Here is a 10,863-nt window from a genome sequence, read left to right on the forward strand (position 1 = left end):
TTATGGCAAGAGCAATGAAATAAAATAATGAAATAGAGATATAGTTCTAGCAGGGGTTCTAGCAGCTCTGATAGCAGAATAAAACTTTTATATCCTCTGATATCAGCTGCTGGAAGCAGTCAGCCAGAGTTATCTCTCTCAGACAGACACAGACACACAGACACACACAGACACACGCACACGCACGCACACACACACAGACACACACACACATATCTGTGTGACTGCTGATGGAAATAGGATGCTGAGCAGACATTGCATGACCCTAATAAGATACTCACTTATAAAATTTTATTCAAAACAGATCCACTGATTTCAGTGGAGCTAATATAAAGCAAATATCAATTAAACTCAGAAGGATATGGGAATTATTTCTATTACTATAGCCTTTTCCACAAACCAGTAACAAGAAACATAGTTTACAGTTAAACTAAGTTTAGCAAAACATTATAGTGACCATCCATCATATCATAAAGTACGATCTCTTTAAGCATCTCTTAACACTGTAATAAGTTATGGTCCTTACATTCCAAACTGTAATCAGTTAATATTTGTTCAATGAACAATACTGTGATTTTAATGACATGTGGAAAATTTCATGTTTCCTCCGTCATCTTTTTTTTAAGAGCAAGAAGGGAAAGGGTTTGATATATATGGCATTTTTCCTCAGAATCATTGACTTTTAATCATCTTCTAAATCTAAGTTTCTCTCAGACCTCAGCACACATTTGATAACCAGATCAATCTTTATTAATCAATGGATAGAATTCTTGCACATATTTTCTTTGCAGCTAAGATTTTATGTATGACAAAGAATCTCAATTTGTTAATGGCTCCATTTAAGGCATAAAACAACTTTTTGTACTTGGAAGAAACTAAAATGGAATTTTGAATGAAACTTTAGATATTCTAGGCAATGATTTTGATATCATGATAAATAATTTCTTAAATTATATGTATCATTAAAACAATTCCTTGTTAATTACTGCATTTGACAGTGAAATGCTGTTCAATTTGATAACTTCACATTCAAATACTGAATGACAAACAGACTTATAACACAATTTTGTGTGCTGCGGGTTGAAGAAACTAAGCTCAGAGGACAGATAGCTGATAAGAGCAGTAACGGATGAAATTTTGTTTCTAAATAAGCATCATAAATCAATGTGTTAACCAAAGGGTTACGTGACCTTTTTCTCCAATGCCTATTTTTCTTAATAGTAAAAGCAAACAAAAGCACAAAAGAGAAAATATTTCTATTTTTTTGGCTTTATATTCATTGTAAAGATCAGGCATTTTGAATGCTAATTATAAATGTAGGGAATTTGACGCTTCAAAAGAGAAAAGGAGACCCTGGTTTAGATTAGAGGTATATATGGGGGTGTGAGACACAAAGATTTAAAGATATTGTTGGCATGCAAATTCCACTTACTGTGACTTTTTTTCAATCCACTGATACAGTTGAAATCCTCATCGCTGAGAGATTCATTACAGATTCCTAGAGTTTGGCTTAACGGATTCCAGAAAACATCTGTATATTTCAGATCGACTTATATTTTTTTAGAAGGTAAAAAACTTCCAGATTGACCTCATAGAATGTCAAGGGAGGTAGAAATAGTCAAAATTACTTCTCTGAATACTCTGGCTGTGTATACAAAAAGGGAGGGAAGGGAAAAAGGGAGAAACCCACCCAGAATCCGTCTCAGCCACCACTAGCATAAAGTTCAGATTTCATAGCTGAGATCATTGCTCTATTCTCAGCACTTTTGCTCTATAATGTGCGATTCTGACCAAAACACATTCTGCAGCTGGAGGGAGCCTTAACTAAGTGGAATTTAACCAACCTTCCCCTTGTTACTTTTGTCTACTAAATGTAGGCTGATGTTTTGTGAGACGGGGCCTCTGAGAAGTAGGTCCAGATTGCTGCAAAAGTATTTCCTGCTGTTGAGTTGTAGGCATGTGAAAGTGTGTGCATGTGGGTGTGTGAAAGAGAGAGAGAGAGAGAGAAGGAGGGAGGGAGGGAGGGAGGGAAAGAGAGAGAGAGAGAAAGTGAGTCGAGGAGAAAAAAAAAATCTGATCAGACATTAAAAACCTGATTTGCAGTGTTTATTGCAGCATTTCCTAATTTCCCAAATTTTCTAAGTGTGTCATTTCATGAACACAGGCACATATCCTGAATGTTAATTTCCTTGACTATTTCCTTAATGCAAACACAACGCTGACAGAATGCAGTTCATGCATGCTATACACACACAGCAAACCTTGAAGAGCAGTTTAGTACACCCAGCAAAGAACGAGACAGTTCAAGAAAGAGGTTAAAAACAAGGATAGAAAATAGCTAAAGCTTAGGCAGATTAATTTTAATGACAATGTCCTATCAATGAGCTGACAAAAATGAAGCAAAATGACAGAAAGAATAACAAAAACTGGCATTAAAATTAGTTACAGTTCATATGTGCATGTACCATGTTACCTCTATGGAGAATCCTCCAAACACTGGGAAAGCAGAAAGATAGACTCCATCTTGATCACATTTCAATTCAGTTGACATAAAGCACTTGTAACTCCTCTTTTGCAATCTGACAGAGGGCTTGAACGATATCTCTGAGGCTACCCACAGCAACTACATCCTCTATTCTATACAGATTTGGTGAAACTATCTGCTGTTTATCTTTTCTGCTTCTCCTGCCTTCTCAGAATGATTTCCTCTTAGTTGCTCCAGCCTGGGAACTCACATTGCCATTTGGTTTTGATTAAAACCAGACAGAGCTCTGTCAAAATTTGAGAGTAAGTTAATGGAAAGCACTGGCATGGTTTTAATTAGGGTATCCAATTAATAATAAATGTTAACTATTTACATTGCGCATGCTATCAGAAAGAACTCTGGTCATTTCTAAAGAGAAGAATGCTGTAATTGGGGAGGTGGATTTAACTAGTTAATCCGTTTGTTTGTTTGTTTGTTTCAATTTAATACAATGCACCAAAGAAAGAAGCTTTCTTATGAATGAGAAACTTAGGATAGACCTGCATTTGTGGAAAAGTGTTAATACTGAGTCCTGTAAAATTGTTGAAGCTATAGGAAATTATACATGTTGTATACTGACTTGGGAAGCATTGAAATGCATGGAATGTATCCTGCCACAATTATTGTGGTTGCAGTTCTAAGCAGATCTACTGGTTGTAATCAGCCTTTAAGGACTGGAAGGAGGCAGACGGTGAAGGGTGGAACTCATGTCATTGTAGAATGGACATAGCATCAGGTTTACAGAGGACCTCACCCTCAATTGCAAATTATAAGATTCTGGTGGTAGACCTGGTGGTACACCCAGAGGAGTAGTATGGTGGCCCAGAGGTGGATCTCTCACCTCACAATCAGGAGGCTGTGGTTTTGATCCTAGGTAGGGCCAGATATGTCTTTCTGGAGACAATGAGAATATATCTGCTGAACAAAATTCTGCATTGGTGACACATTGGTAAATACTCAGTTGCCCAAGACTCTCCATTCAGTTGCCCAAGATTCTACCCCACAAGGGATTACAGGGTCTTTAAAAGAAGATGATGGTGGCACACTTTCTGGTTCTTCTTTGACACTGGAACAGGATGCAAGTAAACAAGGAGTTTACCCAAGGAGTTGCACCTCATATAAAAAATTGAACCACACCGGCAAGAGCAAGGAATACCAATAATTCTTCAACAACAACCCCTCCCCATTTGTGTCACACAATACCTTTTATCTTGAATACGTAGGGCTCAAGCCCAAAGTAGTTCTTGAACATATAACTTGAAAGCTATTAGGTAGAAATGCAGCTTGTGTGCTTCACTTTAGTTTCTGTAAAAAAAAAAAAAAAGATAGTCCTGGCTAAATATGCGGGCAGTTGCTTCTAGCTGGGATGATGCATAGGAAAATGGTGTGACCACAAACTTTAAAATTCCATCTTATTTTCTGGGTGTAATAATTTGGCTGTTTCTTTATGTCTATAACTAGAGAGGATCATGGATACATTCCCAGTGAGCATGATTTGTAAAGAGGAAGGCAAACTGGGGAGCTTCGTGAGGGAGTTTTCAGCGGGGGAGGAAGACGCTACCTATTCATATCCAAGTTTGAGTACCCAATTAGGGTTAACTACTGGTAAGGAAGCCAGGAGAACTAGTTCCAAGAGAACAATAGAGTAGGAAATTGGTCTGTGTTCATTTCCAGTGTGTAAGAGCTTCAGAGACATTTAGCTGGCGACTGTGGAAACAAACGGTTGGAATAAGATGGATCTTGGTTTGACCCAGCAGCGTTGTTCTTATGTTCTTAGGACCAAGTCCAGCATTCAGTTCACAAAAGAGCTGTGAGGTCTAGTATTTGAAATGTCAGTCTCCAGGAGGAAATATTTATGGTAAGACTGAAGATTGCTCTACCAGTGCAGTTCAAAGCCACTGTGAGAAGCATTTGCCAGAATAATTTCAGCTCAGTGAATTCAGCAGAGTAATTAGCCTAATCAAATAGTTTGTTCTGCTGGGGGAAAAAAAAAACCCAGGTTGCTTTAATTTGTAGAGAAAGACTTTAATGATTTAATTGTTGAAGCCACGTCTTTACCTAGGAGTGAAGTGAAGTTTCTGCAAAGGTCAGGTTCGAACTAGGAAGTTCTTTCTTTAAAAGCTGCCAGGCATTCATTCATTTCCAGCAGAGTTAAGCAATAATGAATACAGTCACCCCAAAAATTATTTTTATTTTGATTTATTTTGATTTTTCAATCGCTTACAAGGCACATTGGTGCGCTTATGCACGTTCCCTACAGACCTCTTAGGAAAGGGGTGAGGTCAGTAGTAGACAGTCTAAGGTGAAAGTTTGGGGGTTTGGGGAAGAAACCACAGAGTCAGGTAGAGTATTCCAGACATTTACCACTCTGTTGCTGAAGTCGTATTTTCTGCAATCAAGTTTGGTGCGGTTAACTTTGAGTTTGTATCTATGGTGTGTTCTTGTGTTGTTATAGTTGAAACTGAAGTATTCATTGACAGTTAAGTCATTGCAATGTATCATTTTATATACTATACTTATATCAAACCAAAGACAGCATAATTCAAGGTTTTCTAGGTCTAGAATTTCAAGTCTGGTGGCATAAGGTATTCTTCAACGAGTAGAGGAGTGGAGAATTCTTCTTGTGAAATATTTCTGGACTTTTTCAACTGTGCTAATATCAGATACATAATGTGGGTTCCAGACTGATGAGCTGTATTCAAGTATTGGTCTAGCAAATGTTTTGTATGCTCTAGTTAGTAGTGTGATATTACCAGAGAAAAAGCTACGTAGGATTAGGTTAACAACTCTTGATGCCTTTTTGGCTATGGAGTTACAGTGGGCTCTAACACTTAGATCATTAGAGATGAGTATTCCAACAAGGTCATCAACAAGGTCTTGACTATTCAGCTTGTATTTTATTTTATTGTATTTTATTTTATTTATTGTATTGTATTTTATTGTATTTTATTTTCTGATTTTTTTTGCCAATATGTAAGACAGAGCATTTATTTGTTGAGATCTGCCATTTGTTTGACCATTCTGATACATAGTCAAGATCTTTTTGAAGGGTAGCAGTATTGTCTGTGGTATTGAACAGCTTTACATCATCAGCAAAAAGAATGCAGTTGCTCTTAATATGATCACAGAGGTCATTTATGTAGAGTATGAAGAGAGTTGGTCCTAGAACACTGTCTTGGGGGACACCACTATTGACAGGTACAGAATTTGATAGGACACTCCCAATTTTGACCATTTGTTGTCTGTTTGACAGGAATACTTCTATCCAGTTATGCAGTTGTCCAGAGATACCATAAGATTTTAGTTTTAGGAGTAGTTTGTCATGTACTGAATCAAAGACTTTACTGAAGTCTATGTAGATTGTGTCTATTGTTTTGCCCTCATTGAGTTGTGTAGTCCATATGTTTTTGCAGTGTAAGAGTTGCAGATTACAGCATAGTTTTTTTCTGAAATCAAATTGTTTATTAGAGAGTAGGTTGTTTGTCTCTAAGTGGAAGATAATGGATTGGTTAATAATTGATTCCATGACTTTACAGGTGACACAGCATAAAGAGATTGATCTGTAATTTTCAACTAGGCTGGGGTCTCCCTTTTTGAAGATGGGGATGACTGTGGCTTGTGACCATAGGTTAGGCAAGGAACTGGTCCTGAAAGATTTTTCAAAGATTATGCGGCTATGGCAGTGGATCACTTTTTAAAGAAGTAGGCACATATTCCGTCCGGTCCAATAGATAGAAATGGTTTTAGATTGCGTAGTGCTTTTTCAATATCGTCTTCTGTAAAATTGATATGTATTAGATAATTGTAGTTTTCTGTGGTTCGGCTAGGAAATACTAGGCATGATCCATTGCTGTTTACAAATACTGAGCCAAAGAATGTGGTAAAGAGGTTGGCTTTAATAGTGTCGTCATTACAGTCTTTACCATTAGGTGCTATCAGGGGTGGGATGGACCTTGAGTCTTTTAGTTTGTTGTTTACAAAATTGTAAAAAGCATGGGTGGAATTGGTGTGTAGAAGGTTTTCCTCTTGTTTAATGTGATAATTGGTGCATTCAGTCAGTCTTTATCTGGTGGCATAAATTTTTGTATCGGCTTTTGAAGTTGGCAACGTGGCCATATTTGTTTTTCTGCCAGAGTGATCTCTTTTTGGATTGAAGTTCCCTTATTGTTATGGGTAATCTGTTTTTTGTTTTGTTTTTTTGTTTTGGGAGTTGTTACTGGTAGATATAGTTTGATGACTATTTTGACTTCAAGTAAAAATATGTTGTAATGGTCTTCAACAGTATTGCCTCCAATGAATAGAGATTGCCAATCAAGGGATGAGAGATCGTTGTATGATCTTATAGTTGCCTTTTTTGAAGTTATAATTGGGGATTCCATCATTGTGATGATTTTTGTGTGGGCGTATGTTGAGACAAAAGTCAATCATATTGCGGTCAATGTTGGAAAAGGGTTCTTTAGTTTGTATTCCGTAAATTAAATTCAAACTATTGCAGAAGATGAGATCGAGGCAGTTGTTAAGTCTAGTATTGTTGGTTACTAGTTGTTCCAGTCCCAGATTTGTAACAGCATTGTAGAAGGTTGCATGTATGGGTTCAATTGTACATTTGTTTAGGGTCCAGTTAATATGAAGTCACCAAGAAAGATAAAAGCGTGTGGGCAGGATGTTGTCCATGTTAGTAGTGAATTTAGCTTGTTTACATGTTTGATGTCATAATCAGGTGCTCTGTAACATAGTAAGAATCGAATTGTGATATTTAAGGATAGTTCACAGATGATGGTCTCAGGAAGAGCAAGCTCCAGGGTAACTTGGATATTTTTTAGATGTAAGGACTTTTTATGGAAGATAGCAACACCACCTCCTCTACAAATTTCACGATTTGATTGGTAAACATGATAGGCTCTTACTGTGGTAATGGAGTCAGGGAAAGATGCATTGAGCCATGTTTCACAGACAAATATGATGTCGAATTTAGCCATATTTAGTAAGAGGAGAAATCCACGTATTTTATTCACAAGGCTTCTTGCATTGAGTAGCTTGCATTTAAGGCCAGCTGTAGTTGGAATTGAGGTAGTTAGGGGCGTGCATGCCTAGTCTTGGGTGATGCTGGATTGGTTGAAGTAGGGTTGTGGTTTAAGGTTAAAGCTGAGTTGCGGGTTGTGTGACTTACTTTTGATACAGTCAGCATGGTAGTCAATGTACAGGTCCTTCTCTCCATTGTCTAGACGTTTTTTGAGTTCTGTGCGGAGTACACGGGAGTGGGCACATTGCTGTATGGTTAGGTCAGGGCGAGAACGGAGGTTCTTATGGTTGATGTTGTTTTTGGCAAGTGAATTTATAATATAAATGAATTTACATTTGCTTGATTCATTTTTGCAAATTACCCTGCAGAAGCGTGGGGCCACAGATCCGTCTCTGTTTTTGAGCTCTCGGCCAATGCGAGAAATGTCAAAATTAATAGATATGTTAGTTTAATGCTAACAGGGAAAAAATAGTAGAGACAAAGTGAATCATGAAAGGTTGCCTTATATCAAATCAAAGAAGTGATCCATATAGGTTCAGATCTGCCTAACTTTCCATGGTTTCAAATATGAATCTTTCACCAGTAGTTGAAATGACAAGGGTGGAAACTGCACATTTCTGGAATACACACCAATGTTCACTCGTCTTCTACCTCCTTCTTTTGTTATTCTGATTGTCTCAGTGACGATTTCTACATTAATGGCCTTTTTAAAATAAGTGGCAGAAAATGTCAAGTGTCAGGCTAATATCCAGAGGTGGTATTCAGCAGGTTCTGACCAGTTCTGGGGAACTAGTAGCAGAATTTTTGGGAGAACCAGCAAATACCACCTCTGACTGGCCCCGCCCCCATCTATTCTCTGCCTCCCAAGTCCCAGCTGATCGGCTGGGTCTTCTTTTGTTGCCCTGCACAGGAAAATGGAGCTGGAAAGCAGGTTAGTGGGGCGGGGAGAGAATGGGGTTTAGCAGTAACCTTCCCCCAGGAGTGGAGAGGGAGTGGGATTTTGCAGTATCCTTCCCCTGCCATGCCCACCAAGCCACAGACCCTTAGTAAAAAATGTTGAATTCCACCACTGCTAATATCTCAGTACTAAGTAAAGACCCTGAGCCATGGATACATAGCTTGTGTATGCTGTTTCAAAGAAAGTAGTAATCTTATGATCTATTCAGTGGCAGAAGGAAAAGCCACGTGATGTTTATAATGTACCATATCATATTAAGCCTGAAGATAGAGCTGAATCACAAACAATGAACAATTGGCTCAATCTCAGTGGGGACAAATCAAATCAAGAAAACTATTTTGCCTGAAAGACACATGAAATGAGCATGTGTCTTCAAGTATTTCCTTTGGAATGTTACAGGAATGGCAAAAGACATCTTCACTAAGATTATTCTTTGTATAGCCATGAAGATTGCCCGAGAAGGAGTGGGGGTTCACAAGGGAGGAGAGGAGCTTGTGAGTTTGATTAGATAACCCAGGGCCTTGTTCAACAACACAGAAATGCTAGTTCAATAGTCTAGCAGATGTTCTACATGTAGGACTTTCTAACTTCAAACCTATAACGAACAGAATGAGGTGACTGATAAGCAGAAACACTTCCAAGAGGGTATGTTAGTCTTAAAATATGATACTTGTAAAAGTAGACTGGAAAAGGCAACTTGCTTTGTTCCTAACCAGGATGTCAGATTTTTTTTTTAATTTTAAAACAAAACTTTATTAACATTCAAGATATTAAAAAGTTCTATACTAAAGTCTGTGTAGACATATTTCCATATCATTTCTTGGCAGTACATTAAATACCATATATATATATATATATATATATATATATATATATATATATATATATATATATATATATATATATATATATATATATATATTTTCTGGATCTCTTCGGTATTGTATGTGGATCTTGGTGTTGGTTCTCGCTAAGATTCGAGTATCTGGCACGTTGATGAAGTCTCATTCATCATCTTCAGGCTTCTGTCTTCGGCTCTTGCTTCTCAGAGTGATGAGAAGCAAGAGCCAAGACAGAAGCCTGAAGATGATGAATGAGACTTCATCGAAACGTTGCCTAGATACTTCGAATCTTACGCGGGAGAAAACCCGAACAACCAAAGATCCACATATATATATATATGTATATATATACACATACATTTTTTAAAGTATATTGTCCATATTAATTCTCGATTCTTAATTAATGTTAATAAACAAACTATATCGTCTTTTAAGATTTAATTCTCATATGCAGAAAGGGGAATATCAGATTAACAATATATGCATGTATGTCAGGGATGTTTATAGTCTATATGCTATAATTTAATATTCCACGGTTATAACAGAAAACAGGAGTCACATTTCTATCATTCATTACATATTTCTATACATTTCTATAATAGACCCAAATATTTTAAATCTTACTCTGGGTATCTATCTAGCTCTTATTTTTCCCTAGCAGTTCCTCACTTCTCCCTCTTTCTATCTATTTGCTTGTATTCCAGTTTTATTTCCCTTGTTTTTTTTTCTTTTTAAATTCCCTTTGTGACCTTTTATTGTACTTTGCTGTCTAACCATTGATACCAAATGTTCCAAATTAAAAAGTATTCTGAGTCCCCCTTTTCCCTTAATTTCAGCGTGAGCCTATCCATTTCCACATATTCTAAGATTTTGTGGATTATAACATTATTAGATGGTGGGCATTTTCCAAGTCTGCAGCAATGCAATTCGTGCCGCCATTAATATATGTATAATCAAATATCTAATTTTTGGTGGATGATTCCCTTTGATGATTCCCAGGAGAAACATTTCTGGCTTCCACTCCAACCTGCAGTGTGGAGAATGTCAGATTTTTTTTTTTTAACAGTGCAAATTCAATCTATCAAATAATTTCAACAGAATTCAGTTATTCCTTTGAATAGCTTCATATTTTTCAAAACAGTTGGCAACTGTGCACTCAAAGTTTATGTATAATGGAGAAAGAGATGTACCCAACTGATACACACAACAACTGGAAGTGCTTATCCAAATGTTTTCTTGAATTTTCTTGACTTCTACAAATTTTCACTTTAAAACAACATAGCAATTTGTAAGATGTAAGGTAATAACTAACATGGAATGGGTGCAGACTCTTGGTATGTTGTTACTTTCTAGATTCCCGAGGTTAAGAAAAAGAAATGGAAGAGTTGGACATTAATAATGAATAGTGGCATGGGATAGACTTTCTAAGGTAGCTCTCAAACATTAACTAACTGCAAATTTATTTTTCTATTAGCAGACATGACCAACACATATTTTCCTTTAATTTTCATAGATG

General features: G+C 37.0%; 1 protein-coding gene across 1 annotated transcript in view; it reads right to left on the reverse strand.

The window, feature by feature from the left end:
• Positions 1-1,630, reverse strand: part of DLC1 (DLC1 Rho GTPase activating protein) — a 304,040-nt gene extending 302,410 nt beyond the window's left edge. Inside the window, exon 1 of the mRNA XM_087936653.1 lies at positions 1,433-1,630. The gene's annotated coding sequence lies outside the window, so the exon portion shown is untranslated. The remainder of the gene's footprint in view (positions 1-1,432) is intronic.
• Positions 1,631-10,863: the final 9,233 nt, after the last annotated feature.

This window comes from Pseudonaja textilis, chromosome 6 (assembly GCF_049901715.1).
Source record: "Pseudonaja textilis isolate UNSWEBS1 chromosome 6, rPseTex1.2, whole genome shotgun sequence".
NCBI classification, from domain to species: domain Eukaryota; kingdom Metazoa; phylum Chordata; class Lepidosauria; order Squamata; family Elapidae; genus Pseudonaja; species Pseudonaja textilis.